The sequence below is a fragment of the Cibotium barometz genome, chromosome 53 (assembly GCF_041138505.1).
Source record: "Cibotium barometz isolate CiBa-2024 chromosome 53, ASM4113850v1, whole genome shotgun sequence".
Taxonomy (NCBI): Eukaryota; Viridiplantae; Streptophyta; class Polypodiopsida; order Cyatheales; family Cibotiaceae; genus Cibotium; species Cibotium barometz.
Genome location: NC_141098.1, coordinates 23,890,811 through 23,906,680, shown reverse-complemented (window position 1 = coordinate 23,906,680; position 15,870 = coordinate 23,890,811). Strand labels below are relative to the sequence as shown.

Sequence of the window (15,870 nt, the reverse complement as noted above, 5' to 3'; positions counted from 1 at the left end):
GATCTTGGACCAAGTTGCAAGCCATGAATTGTATTCAATGTGTGATGGATACTCTGGATACTTTAAAATCCGGATTTGTGAGGAAGATCAAAGGAAGACCTCATTTGTTACCCCCTAGGGAGTGTATGCCTATAGGGTGATGCCATTTGGCTTAACCAATGCACCTGCAACTTTTAACGATTCATGAGTCAAGTATTTTCACCTTACTTGGGAAAGTTTATAAGAGTCTTTTTGGATTATTTTTTCATTTATTCAAGCCGTGTGGATCACTTGGAAAAGTTAAGGATGGCTTTGCAAAGTGTTAATGATGCAAAGGGTTGTCTCAATCCTCGAAAATGCCGCTTGGCACAAAAGAAGGTGGTTCTTTTGGCACATGTTATCTTGGAGGAAGGCATAGAGATGGACCCTAAGAAGGTACAAGCAATTATGGACCTTCCACAACCTTCCAACGTAAGGGAGGTATGGAGGATGTGAAGGGACCTCGGGGTGTGCGCGGATGCTGTGCTATGCGAGAGAGGAGATGAAGGAGAAGAGGAACACACAGAATGTGGGTGGGGAGACCTCAAAGTGGCAACCCCCTATACACACTATAGTATATATATGTATAAGGTACAATCATTAGTGGGCGCCCGCCCAAGGCATGGGCGGTCGAGCAAAGGCAATGCGCTTCTGACCCCAACAACCTCCCACTCAGAGGCGAATGTGCCTCTGAATAAGAGCACCTAGTCTAATGACTAATGTACAAGACTGATGAGTGAGAACCACACACACAATGCCCACAGATGGTCTATGATAGTGTGCATCCGGCTGTCCTGCTCTCGTGTAAGTCCATACACCACTAGACATACCGCACACATCCTGCAAGTATGTATACAATACCTGCATAACTCCCCCATGCGCTATGCCAGTATCAGTCACACCGAAAGATTGATAGCAAATTCTCCCATTGAAGCTGCTAAATCCGGTCTCGAGATCAACATCTTGTACATGAGACCACCAAATGCTGATGCAACACTAGCTAAACCTGCTAGCCATACTGAACATGCATCAACATGAATGTCCCTGGCAATAGGCATCTCTGGTTGACTAGGCATGTCAACCCCATGCATCTCCTGAGTGTCTACAAAAGATGCATAATCCTACTGTGCAACCTCAGAGCAAGCCTGCTGCTCTAGGTGTCTAGTCAAAGACGAATCCTGCACAACAAAATCCTCATGCTCACTGTCAAACATAGTGAAGAATGACTGCATAATAGCTGACTCTGGGATGGTCGTCACCTCCCTGACATCCACCAGGACAACTGGATCCACATGTCCCGAGATAACCATATCAGCCTCTAGCATACGCATATCAAAGTCAGACTGTCACAGATGTCGCATCAACATCTATACTAGCAGTCAAGTCAATCCTGTCAATCTGTGTTTGTAGGGAGCAGACCCGCTCTACCTCTGTATGCACAAACTCTGACAACTGCTGTGTCTCACTAGAGCAATCCCGCTCTACCTCTGCACCTGCAGATATATCCTGCATAGCATCATGCTCAACCTCGAGCATCTCAAGAAATGACTAAATCACAGCTAATGTCTCAGCATCCATGTCTGACGTCTCATCCTGCTGTGACTCACTAAAGCTAGCCTACTCTACCTCTGTCTCCACAGAGTCTACTACATGTCCTGCACAGCTACATGCTTTGTCTTCTGAGCATACTGAAGCGTACTCGCAAATGAGACACATCTCGTCTTTCGCTCCTCACATGTCAGTAATGCAATCCAGACTATGCCGTCTCGTACCTGATCCACGTGCATAGGGTAAAGCATGCCAACCCTGGCACCTCTCCTCGCAATGACCAGCGAACCCAATTGCATCGTAAAAGATCGCTCTCGAAGCAAAATCCGGCATCCCACAATCTTTGAGCTGACCAACTCAAGTCTGGTACATATCGCACATGTCAGCAAATATGATGCACCACTCGACAATGACAGTCTCACGTCTCCTGCACCAACTATGTCATGCACTGAACCATCAGACAAGTGCACACTGCCAAGCATTCCGCTAGAATAGCTACAAAACCACTCACGACATGACGTGACATGAAACGTAGCATCCGCATCTAGCAACCACCACTGTGAAGGAAGTGCACGATCCTCATGCATAATAGCATCTAGTGCATAACATGAAGCAAATGTGACATCGCCGTCACTCGTGTACTCAGACACTGCATCTGCTCCCTCAACTGTCAAATCAACTGAGCTAACTGCATCTCCGAGAATATCGCATACGACAAAAACAACGCCATCGAATGTGCCCTGAATGACCACAATGCCAACATGTAACCTGTCGACGTATACGTGAATGCCTCTGTCTCACATGAGTCCTGGATGACTCAGATCCATCATACATCTCATGTAATCTCTGCCACAATGCTCTCGTAGTCATCTCATGCATAACAAGAGCAAAAATAGACTCCACAAGGAACAAGCGGATCGTAGATAATGCCAGCTTATCTAGCTCCTGCCACTGATCGTCGTCAGACATACTAGAAGGTCTACTTGCATCACCACTCAATGGTCCATGCAACCCTCGCTGTGTCAATGCATCAAAGCATACACTCTCGCCATGCCGCAAAGTCTGACCCATCAAACATGCGCATCTATGAGAGGTCACAATCTAATCGATCACCTGTCTCTGCCATGAGAACAACGTAGCAACTAGCAGGCAAAATCGTGAGATAATCTCTGTCAATGAGCGTAAAGCTCCCATAGTGTGAATACATGAGCTGTTGTACCTGCTCTATCACAACACTGCAATTCCGTAAGCTAATCACCAAGCTCATGCTGTGCGGTATCGATGCATACACGCACTAATCTCCCACCTGCAGAGAACACCGCACATAAACCCTAAGTGCTATCGCAATCACAACCTGGATCACATCAACCAATGCGCATAGTGTCAATACATGAGCTGTTGTACCTGCTCTATCACAACACTGCAATCCCGTAAGCTAATCGCCAAGCTCATGCTATGCGGTATCGATGCATACACGTACTAATCTCCCACCTGCAGAGAACACCGCACGTAAACCCTAAGTGCTATCGCAATCGTAACCTCGATCGCATCAACCAATGCGTATAAAACTCCTGGAAAAATTTTGCCAGAGTTCTGGCAGCAAAACGGCTATAAACCCAATAACCAGTACGGCGTGTAAGCTCAAGACCATGAGCATCCAAACCACACTCAATATACATGCATAAACCTCTGCAAATCTGTGTCCAAACCGCAGTACCTGTCTCTCAGCGTAACTCAAGCTCATGGGCATATATCCAAAGTCACATACATGCGAGCAACAAAGCTCAAAATGTCTGCCAATCCGGAAGGCAAACAAAAGACCTGTGACTCACGTAGAGCATATGCACACAAAACGAGACCTAAGAATGCTCACAAACGAGCAATGTGTACCACAATCGCATACATGAGTCAAAGCCTGTAGAGAAAATCTGTAACTGGAGAGAACACGCACATGCGCTCAATGCTTATAACGCATCACAAGCAAGATCACTGTGACAAACCCTGTTAGTCATGCATACCACAGGAACATACATGTGACTGCTCAATGCATGCCAATGAGTATAGCCGCCGAATGGCTACACTCACCCTGCAACCTGGAAGAGCAGAAAATAGGTATAATGCAAGGCCGGAGCCGTGTACCTGGTGCCTGGACTGAAATTAGAGTAAACATTTTTTTCACTTAATTGAGATAAACATTATAAAAATTTGACATTAATCACTTAACCATTCACCTAGGATAGAGAATGGTTGGTTTTGTTAGAGAAGAGAGGGGAATGCCTTTTGTAATGAGGCCTAACATTATAGAGAAGACATAAAGCATAAAACCCATTTAAAACCATAAAAATCCATAAAATAATTGAAAGAAAGAAGAATCACCAACTTACTTAATGACTTTGATAGCTTTCCTTTGGCTTGATGGTTTGATGGTTCAACTCTTGTTTGAACAAGAGTGGCCAACCAATCTTTGGAAGAGGAAAATGTCAAAAACTAATGAATTATTAACAAATTCATAGTTCTTGGCTTGAGTGGAGTAGAGTAACAATGCATTAGACATTGTTAAGTTTCAACAAAGGGGAAGGCCTCTATTTATAGGAAAAAGTTAGCTCCTAACCAAACAAACTGATTCTAGAATTTTCCAACTCAATTTGGTCAATTTTTGACCATTTTTAGGTCAGATAAGCTAACTTTTTGCAACTAGACTTGAATTAGGAGAGAGGAGAGATGAAATATCTCAATTTTTATGAGTTTAAAACTCATTCAAGCATGTGAAATATGCACCTCCTTTAATGGACTCCCCTTCCTTACATATGTGTCAAAATGGAATCATTATACCCAAAATATCTCATATTTTTAATATTGCTCATAGTTTTTTACTAATAAACCTTGTACATTTTCAACTCTTCATCTTATGTGAGTATTTACTCATTTTTGGATACCCAAAATATCTCATATTTTTTATATTGCTCATAGTTTTTTACTAATAAACCTTGTACATTTTCAACTCTTCATCTTATGTGAGCATTTACTCATTTTTGGATACCCAAAATATCTCATATTTTTTATATTACTCATAGTTTCTTACTAATAAACCTTGTTTATAGTCAACTCTTCATCTTATGTGAGCATTTACTCATTTTTGGGTATCATCTTTTACAAAATTGGATTTATCTCCTCCCCACATATGGATTAATCTTATTGGTCCATAAGAGCCTTAATTGGACCATAATCCAAAAATTTCTGAAAATCTAGACCCTTAGGCTAAGGTCCTTCATACCCATTTCCAATTAATTCCAAATTGCACATCGGAAAGTTCTTTTTGAATTTCTGTTTCAGGGGAACTTATTTTAATAAGATGAGTTATTTTTCTATCCAAAAATATTCATAATCTGAATATTCTCTCTCTAGAATATTTTCTCTCTCTATGTCAAAACAGACAGAGACGAGATCTCTTATGTTTCTGAAGAGGGAATTGATTACAGGGGGAAGATGCTGGATATTTTGAGAGGCTGGGGAGGAATCTTACAGATATGAATGGATGAGATGTGAATGAATTGGGTAGATGAGATGCGGATACGGATAGATGATGCGAGTGGATGAGATGTGATGTGGATCGGGGTAGATATGAATGGATGAGATGTGAATGAATTGGGTAGATGAGATGTGGATATGGGTAGATGCGAGTGGATGAGATGTGATGAGTATAAATGTGGAAAGATGTGATGAGTATAAATGTGGAAAGATGTGATGAAATGGAAAATGATGTGATTGGATGTGATTGGATGAGAATGGATGAAGGACGATGGGAATACATATGATTGGACTTGGATCAAGTAATGTGGAATTGATGTGGAATAATGTGGAAAGACGAGAGTTCGTTATAGAAACTGTATTTATGACCTGTTTTTAAATGACTGTTTTATGTCAATAATGCTAGGGAAGCATTTTGATCGTCTTGTGAATGAGGTCGTGGAGACCTAACCGCCGATAAAGTTGCAATAGCTGATGGAGAGTCAACGGAGGACATCTCACGTAGCAAGGTCAGCCAAGGTCTTGACCAACCTCGGTTTGATTTAAATGGTGAGCTTCCGGTACGGTGGATGAGGGACCAAGGAAGCGGCCTATGAGTGAAGTGCTAGGTGACCTGCGAAGGAGGGCCTAGAGGGTGCTCACCATACGGTGTTCGGGCTCTAGGTGGCCGAAGATACCCACGTGTGCGTCGAGGAAGATAATGGAACAAGGAGTTAGAGTTATTTTCTGAAACCGGGCATGGACCTGGTTGATTGACCTTGCTGGTCCTCAATGGATGAGTCCATAGCTCTTTTATATGGATCTGTTGGTTGATCTTGCTGATCTTCAAAAGAAAATTCCATCTGGATTTTTATAAGTAAATATATTGCCGGGTACTATGAGCTAGGAACTATCGAAAAGGCCCCTAAGTGGACAAGTGGTGAGCGTTGTGGTTACCAATGATGCCATAGGTACACCGATGAAGGAATTATTAGAAATTAGAATTCAACCGGTTATTTTGGAGGATTATGATCAGTGATATTATGGTTTCATTAAAAGATTGTTTTAAAGTCAGCTGAATCTGTGAAACAGGCAATTTCATATTGGGTGTGTAAGTGGTGTGACTATCTTATGAAGCGCCGGCTAGGGGGCCTGGGAACTCTTTTCCCTGGTACCCAGGACAAAACCTAACCAAATTCCTAATTGGATCCCATCACTACAGTGGGTGGGAGGTTGGCTAACCCATGGGACTAGATGGGGTTAGGCTAGACTGATGGATCCCTAAAATGAGGCTCAATTCTGTTATAGTACGATAGATGAAGTAAATCTCGGATAAAAATTATTCTATGGAAAAGAATCAACGGCTGTGCCTCTCAATGAGGAAAAAAGCGTTGGTATCTATGATCCAAGTGCAAGTCTTTTCCTTGATTTGACTATAGGACTTATGGGTTCGGTCGGATCAGTTCAGTTAGTTAAGGCTCTTGACTGCGTTAGAGGAGCAAAAATATCATGGAGGAATCGCCTGCTTTTCGGACAGGGGAAGCTTTTTCGGGTTTGGTTTTGGAAGAATCGAAGGATTAGTCTCTTGTCCGGATATCCATGGGCAAGGCCTCGAGTGAGGGACCCTGCCCCGTGCAAGAAGTGCTACTTCTGGTGCCAGCACCCCCGAATTCGTTCGCAGAGGGGGGCAGGGATCTTTCATAGGAGGTTCTTGTCAAACTATGAAAATAAACAAGTTATAGTAGTATGGGAATGCTAGAAATCTCTATACGAGCACACAACTAACCAAGCTAGTGATCCAAGGATGAAAAAGCTTCATACAAGGATCTAGATAGAGCTTGATAATTTTATTAATCTCTTACGTAAGCAAATGACTGAAGGTGATTACGTAAGTTAGTTTGAAATAGCAATCAAGATGCTTGTGGAAACAATTTTAGTTGCCTAGGGGAACAAGGACATAACCTTCTACCTAGTAAGAGATTTTGCTTCATATAATTCATAAATTGACTAATTAATACGATATAAAATTCTTATTAATATGTTTTTTATATGTGAAGTATATTTTGTTTATACATGGCTCATACTTTGTGAGGAACCAAGGGCCTCTTTTTGCTATATGAAATACTTAAGGAATGGAAAAATCACACTATGTTGCACGTATCAACTATTTTCGTACAACTTGACATGGTGGCATAAAAACAAAAACAAATGCACTACGAGAGCTTTTCAACACATTTTACCGAAGGCAAATCCAACAATACAATGAAATTCTTAAAAATTAAGTTAGGTTATACAACACATGAACAGTACTGTTATTAACATCAATATATTATAAACACTCATCATACTAAATAAAGTGTACCTTTATACAGGATGGTGATTGAGAAGGAGGAAAAGTCAAAGTGATGTAAATTGTAATAAAAATTATTCTCAATACAAGTAGGAAAAGAATTTTAAAAAAGTCGTCTTTTTTTTTGCTTCAACTATTTGTCTTTCTCAAAGAGACTCCTCTCCTATTTGGGGCTTTCTTTGGATAGTTGTTTGCCCTCATCTTAGGATAATTGTTTAGCCTTGTCTTCTTTGGATAGTTTGCCTATATACCTTAATAGCTTTGGCACTGATAGCCTCCAAGAGCATGGGTATTCAAATCAAAATATGCCTTTGCATATGCCGCATAGCACAAAAAATACCTTGCCCTCAATGCCCATAGCCCTGGTGCATATCCAATATGTATAGCTTCCTCCTTCTCTATAAGCATTATCTTTTCTGCATTGTGCTATATCCTTCCATATCGTAAGTATGCTGATAGAACCTTTAATGCCATCAATGGAATGTGTGGATCATCTAAATATTTTGAGTTGTAAATGAGCACACCTGGAGGTATCCTTGAAATATAGTGGCTGAGGGGCTGAGTCTCTACTAATAAAAGTTCGTTTACCTCCACCTTGACCGAGGAATCCATCCTCATCTACTATCTCAAGCTGTAAACAAAGAAAAAATTTAAAAATCTTTTTTTAAAAATGTTGTGTATTTATTCTTATAAATAAGGCTTTTGTTCTCATCATCAACAAGTCGCCTATCCTCCCCCAAGTCAACTGAACCTTGTGGAGGCATCTCTTCTTCTGAGCATGGATTCCTTGGTTGCTCCCTTCCCATATTAGAGATTCCCATGCTCTTTTGAATAGCTGAAAATTCTTCCTCTCTGGACAAGTGTTTTCTTGTTCTTCAAACTTTTTTATGCACATTTCTATAGCCTTAAGTGCACCAATGAAATTGTCACTTGTTGCTTCTGTATCAAGCACTGAAAATTCATTAATGGCCTTTAGATCTAAGAAGTTAGATGCAACTTGACATCCATCTGCAATTAAACTGATACAATAGTCCTCGACCCTTATATTCAATAGCTTCTGGATATCTGTTAGTAGTACAAAACTCTTATTGTCCTTTAGTGAGAAGGATGGTAGGCATGGGAGAAGGATCTCCTTCTCTCTATCCTCTATAGAAACATCCTTTTCCTCTGGAAGAATTAAACTTGCTTTAAAATTTGCAGCATCAAAATCCCTTCTCATTATTTTTTCTTTCTTTATATCCACAACCATTTCTATATCATACATTTCTTCTTAATTTTGAATGTCCCCTAGAAATGCTACATATTGGACACTGGAACTGTCAAGATTGCTCTTTTCAGCATCCTAAATTCTTGATTTTACATGTAGATAGAAAAGGAAAGCCACATGATGCTGAAGAAACAAGATTGCTCTTTTCAGCATCCTAAATTCTTGATTTTACATATAGATAGAAAAGGAAAGCCACATGATGCTGAAGAAACTTGCATTTCCTAATATGTAATCTGCAATGCTCCATAGTGACTTTCACATGGTCAGGAAGTATGTCATTCTTTTTCTATAATCTGGACTTTTTTGAAGATGTCTGTGACAACATGCTAAGATGAGCAAACCTCACACCTTCAATAAGAATAGCACTATCATCTGTCAATGCAAAGAAAGCTTGCATTTCCTCTTCATAATACTCCTTGAAGTGATCAATTCATTGAACTCACTTCAAATCTTACATTGAAAGATTCCCTATAGAAATGAAACAAATTTTGTGCACCTGCAAGCTGTCTCTACTAGTGTTTCCTCTATATCACAGGATTACCTTCATCACTTGAATCCATCTCTTTACAATAAATAACCCTAGAAGGGTGTAGCTTAGGAGCACACAATAGAAGCTAACCTTTCAGTAGATAAGGATTGTACAAATAAGAAGAAATTATGAGGTTTAGGGGCAGACAATGTAGGTAAGAAACACAAAGCAAAATAAGCAATCCACCTATGAACAAATTGGTGGTATTGAGCTCTCTCTAAGGGAAGGTGGGTTATCTAGGAAGAAATTAGGAGGTCTGGAGTATAGACTGTAGGTTGGAAAGACAATGCAAGATGGGAAATCCACTTTGGATGGATTGATGGTATCACACTGTTTTTCTACGGCGGGCAGTTGGGTAGAAGTGGGATAACTAGGAAAATATTTGGAGATTTGGAGCCAGAGAGTGTAATTTGGAAAAATAACGTGAAGTTCGCAATCCAATATGATTAGATTGATGCTATCGCACTGTCTTTCTAAGGCGGGCAGTTGGGGAAATCTTCTATAGTGGGGCAATATTCTACTTCTACTTTGGAAATCTTATATGGTGGAGTAGCTCAAGGGGCTAGGGAAGCTCAGTGGCATAGGGAAGATTAGGGCAAAGGGCAGCTCAGGCAGATCAGGGGGAAAATCAATGGCAAGGGAAAGACGGTTATCTCAGGAAACTCGAAGGTATATTTTTATTTTTAATTAACACGACATTTATAGCTGCGTGAGGCCACGTGGCCATGCCACGCATTCACACGTGCCACTCGCACGTGTGAATGTGCCCACATGTGGAAACGCACATGTCGATGTATGGTCGCACATGTGAGTGGCACGTGTGTGGCTGTCACACGTGTGCATTTACACTCGCACGTGTGGATACGTGTTGTACATTTTCTTTTCTCGTATGCCACGTGCCATAATTGACGTGTTCTATAAATTGGTGAGGATTATTATAATTTGTTTTGACCGTACATGGAAAGACACTAGCTATCCTTCACCTACACCAATTGTCCTTCTTACGTGAATCGCTTGTTATTTTAAACCTGTGAGTATGGCATGATGATACTACCAGTAGGAACAAAGTGAGACGGTGGCTTCACCATGAGACTTTCGTAGAGTCCCTACTATGGAAAGAGCGCGGGAGAGGAAGGCTTGCTTCTTTTCAGTGCCAACTTGGTAGGGGAGGGATAGGATTTTCACAACCCTGCTCACTAAGGGAAGCGGCAATAGGCTAGGGGAGATGTAGGCTAGGGGAGATGTAAGTATTTTATTTTAAATATGTTTTACTTTGTTTTAAACACTATATTCATGACTTTGGGAATTTCCCAAGTCCCATTTTTTGAATACTAAAAAGGTGGGACCTGGATAACATGCCTATAAGTTTCTCAAAACCATATCATGTGACCTATTGTTGGAAAGCGCTTGGAAAATGGAATCTAGTGAGCTATAGAGCGCTCAATTTGGAGTAACGGTGTTCAAGTTATGATTAATCCAAAGATTTGACCACGTGTCCCAAACTACTGGGAAATTCCCATATTCCCCAATATGGTGTTTTTATGTCGTTTTGTACATCTCTATCAAAAAAAAATTCTCTATTTTGTCGGATCCATTGGAGTGTAATTATAATTGATATCAAGAAAAGAAAGACATGTTTCTTGAATTCCATGCTTGGTATGCATGGAGAAGCCAAATTGTAAGTTTTTAATTTTAATAAAGGGGTGGTTTCAAGATTATGGTGCCTAGTTTTGTCCACTCAAGAACCCTATAAACAGTAAAACAATAAGCATTTGTTTACCTTTAGGGACCAATCTCTCCTAGCTAACGTAGGAATTTCCTTTCAAGTTCTTTTTTTAGAACATCACACACAAAATTGGGAATATAGTTGCATAATTTGATTAAGCATTAGATAGTTTAAAGTACTCATTTCCTTAGGTAGAAAGTTAAAGTATACACCTTGTTCCAATTTTGGATTGATTCCATAAAATGCTAATATCTTTTGCATATAAACTCATATAAGATTCTCACTTTGGACTTAGATCTTCGCATAATATAGAGCTTAACTTGATTTTTTGAGAAACTTTTAAGCTATTTGTCTATTTTTATTAAATATTTCAAGGTCTTTAAAGTATTATAATATATGACACTTTTTTCACCCACAATAACTACCACTTAAAATTCTCAATCTTGTAGATCAAAAGAGTGGTATAGATAGTGAGAGATTAGTAGAATGTGGAGGTTAGTCAAAATTACAAATCCAATAGTTGAATTTTTAATGATCTCTTTTCCAAAATTCTTTGAGGCTATGATAAGGCTTGAAAATAATAATCTTCTAATTAGTAAAATTAAATTTTAATGTAAATTATCTAAAAACTATAGGGACTAGTGTACTTGTAATGATGCATCTATGGAAAAAAAAGTGGATCATTCTAAGTATGAAAAGATCATTTTTTAATCATTTCATCCTATGTTTTATTAATTTTGATTAATTAGACTAATTTATATTAATTTATGCTATATTGGGTTAATTTGAGTGCATGTGTATAACAGAGCTGAGGAGATTTCTTGGAGCATGTGTCTTTTATGTTATTTGGATCCCACATTATGCACATGTAGCAGATCCTCTTTATCAACTTTTGAGGAAAAATCAAAAAATTTGTGGAGTGCAGTACATATTAAAGCTATGCGGAAGCTGAAATATTTGCTCCAATCATCACCCATTTTGAGAAAGGCAGATTATGAGTGTGGCAGGCCTGTGATTGTTACAGTTGATACTAGTCCTACTGGGATAGGATGGGCAGTAGGGCAAGATGATGAGGATATGTAATTAGATTTGGAGCAAAGGTATTAAGCTTTCGGCAACGAAAGTATCCACAGATCAAGAGAGAATTATGGGGGATAGTCACTGCTCTAAAATGTGAAAAAGAATATCTTATTGGGGCATCTGTACTTGTGGAAACTGATTGCTTGCCACTTCTTGGGATGATAACAAGTTGTACCACTCCAGATATTGCTATGCTTAGGTGGATTGCTTATATCAAGTCACTAAATCCTGAGTTTGAGCATATTGCGGGAAAAGATAATCCAGTTGCAGATATGCTATCAAGAGCCAGGTATGAAGATGAGAAAGAGATGATTAGTGACATTGATGATGTGGGTACAAAGTTCTATACTACAGCATATGCAAAAGGGGATCATATTTGCCTATCAAATGCACTTGAGTCTTTTATTGAGGAAATATATGAAGGAGATTGGTTGCTTATTGGTCAATATTTGAGTACTCTGACAAGGCAAGAAAATTGGTATGACTTAGAATTTAAGAGGATTCGCAGAAAAGCATATGGTTATTTCCTAAAGGATGGGTATCTCTGGAAGCATCCTAAGCAGAGGAATGCTATGCCACAGAGAGTCATATGTGATAAAGAGACTCAAGGAAAGCTTGTGAAAGAATTCCATGAGAGTCTCTGGGCTGGGCATAGAAGTGTGTGGGCCACCTTTACCAAAATAAAGGAAAATTATTGGTGGAGAGGAATGTACAAGGATATTTCCCAATATGTGGAAACATGCATAGTATGCCAAATGTACTCAAATGTGCGGCATCGTGATGGCTTGCAACCAACCTATCCACCTGCCATGCACTACAAATGGGTAGTGGATCTAGTTACAATGCCTTTGGGAATTTGGCAGATGCGGTATATAGCACTTGCAAGAGAAGATTTGACAAATCAGGTAGAAGGGCGTGCTCTTAGAACAAAGAGTACGGAAACAGTATGCAAATTTCTCTTGGAAGATGTGATCTGCCGATATGGTTGTGTTGGGAAAATAACAGCTGATAGAGGTGAGCTAGATGTTGAAGAAGCAAGGAAATTCTTCTCTAGAATTGGTATCAAACTGTCCCTAACATGTGCTTACAATCCTGAGGGCAATGGAAAAAGTGAGCGAGGACATCCTCCAATCATTAAAGCTTTGGCTAAGGCATGTAGAGAAAGAATGAGAGAGTGGCCAAAGCTGCTACCATATGCCTTGTGGGCTGACCGTACAACTCATAGCTCAGTGACAGGATACATGCCTGCAGAATTGATGTATGGTCAGAAGCCAGTGATGCCAGTTGAAGAAGTAATTCTAACTTGGAATGTATTGTCCTGGGTGGAAGGATTGAGCAAAGATGACCTCCTTGCATTGCGAATAAGACAGTTGGAGAGGAGGCCTGAAGATGTAGAGCTTGCTAAAGCTCGCCTGAAAGATGCAAGGCTGAAAAATAAAGAAAGATTTGATAGTAGACACAGACTCCGGCCAAAACCTATTGAAGAAGGTGATTGGGTTCTAATGTATGATAGTAGCCTTGACAACCAATTCACTGTTCAAAGAAAATTTGCAAAAAGATGGTTTGGCCCTTACATTGTCAAGCATGCGCATGGAAATGCCACGTATACTTTGTGTGAGCTTGATGGAACAGAAATAAAGAATCTTGTGGCAGGCAAAAGAATCAAGATATTTAAAAGAAGGCATGATAATGATCCTTTTGATTCACAAGAGGCTCAGGATGAGAGGCTTGACAGTGGTAGTATGGATATGGTTGAAGAGGAAGAGGATGATCTTCCTGACAATGCAGAAGATGAAGACGACATCCAGCTATATGTAGATCTTGATGATGATTTGGCACATACCAGAGGATGTGCAGGTTTAGAGGGGGTGGATGTCGTGCCATGGCACGTCTATGATGTGAAACCGTGCATGTGAGGCCATCAAATACACATCCCCAGATGCATGAGGTTAAGTGCCATGACGAGTCATTATATGATGCCTGAGTATATATGTTCATATTGTAGATAAGGTTCAATAAGATGAGCTGAGGCTGAGCCAGGTTTCGAAGCCTTTGACAGTGTGGTGTGAATTATGGAGGATTTTTTTTTATGCTTATGGAGAATTTCGGAGCTAGCAGATACCTTGTGCCTTGATAGGACTGGATTATGCTTGTGGTTTGACTGCTTTATTGATTCCATGAGATGGTGAATTGCTCATAAGCTGTGCCTATCATGGTTGAGATGATATTAGCACTGAGACAGAGGACTTTATGGTACATAATGGTTGGGGTCTTGATCGTATGCTTTAGATGGCAAAATCATATGTGCAATAAGGATGCCAAATGGAGCTTCTTTTGATGAGGCGTGAGAAAAACCCTTAGCAAGGTTATGGTGAAAAGGAGTTTGAATTTTTATATATATATATATGGTCAACACTCCAAAATAAAGGAAAAAGGTCAACGCTCCAAAATAAAGGAAAAAGGAAATAGTAGGCGCAGCGTGGAAATTTAAAATGGGAAAAAACGTATTTTCAGCTGCAAAAGGTGGTGGGGGGGCGCCGAATTCTCCGCGGGAAAAAGAGAAAAAACCAGAGGCAGACGGCGGCGAAGTTCAGTGAGGAAAAAAAATCTCTGCAGAAAAGGGGAACAGCGTCCAATCGACCAGTGTTTTTTATTTCAAAAATACACACACTGTTTGTGCCTTGTAGGTGTTAGATTTGGAGGAAATCTTGAGTATTATAAAGGGAGATGTTCTTCGTTTTTTTTCCTTGATGACCTTCATCGAACAGTCGACGGCGTGCAGCTTGCGATTAGTGAAATAAATGAAGAGATACACGCATGTAAACCATCAGTTAAGTGATTTTTTTTTATTTATTTTCTTTAAAATTACTCTCACTCTATACGATTAGAGAGAATCGTATATCCCATATATCAAAAAGAATTTGGAAATGAATAGAAGGACTTTGGGAAAAAGCTAAAGAATTTGGAGCTCGGAGATTTGTGAAAAATACATTGAAGTCGAGGGTAATTGGCCTTACTTTCTACTCAAATGAATTTTGGAAATTACGAGTATGTTAAAGCTATGCTAAATGCTATCTTTTGCTTGTGAGATGTTAGAATATTAAGGCAGGTTTTCAGGTGAAAAAGAGCATCTTGATATAATGGTTTTGATGGCACTGGATGTAAAGGATGTAACTGGTCACATGTATATTGGAAAAATTTGAAGGCCTTGTTATGCCTACATGTGAATGATTCAAAGGATTTCGAGAAAGAAGTCAGTGAGTAAAGGAACAAACACTTGGTATGCAATTTTGTGCAATCATCAGGATGAACTCAAGGATGTATTGAGGTAAATCGACACATGTAATTGTCATTGGAAATAGTGATGTTCAATACTTCTTGGAAAATTTTGTGCGTGAATTTCCTTGTTAGATTTGACATTCACTCTCACAGCTAGAAGTCTCGTACTTTCCTGGCTGTACCGCACACGTCACGACAGCGCCTCTCATTGGCGATCACCCAATCCCTTTATCCTTAACATATGGTGCCGACAAGCCCAGCCCATGACTCAGAATATTTAAATTAATGATGTAAAACATAGTGCGTCTCAATGTCCGTCATAGGTTAACATGCCCCCCTTCCTAATGTAGATTCCGTCCTCGGAAGCTATGGTATGGTAAGCTTGATAGGGTTGTTGTGGTAGACCGTCTACAAAACAGGGAAGTAGAGTGAAAGTATGCTGGAATTCAAAAGATATAAAGTGTATAAATTCAAGCATGTTAGAACACAATGGATGTTGCTATGAGACTTAGTTTAAGGGGTCACATGAATGAGCTAGTGTAGCAAATTAACAGGAGTTTAAAATT

General features: G+C 39.8%; 1 pseudogene; it reads right to left on the bottom strand.

Annotated features, from left to right (window-relative positions):
- Positions 1–690: 690 nt before the first annotated feature.
- On the bottom strand, positions 691–2,650 carry LOC147608433 (uncharacterized; annotated as a pseudogene).
- Positions 2,651–15,870: the final 13,220 nt, after the last annotated feature.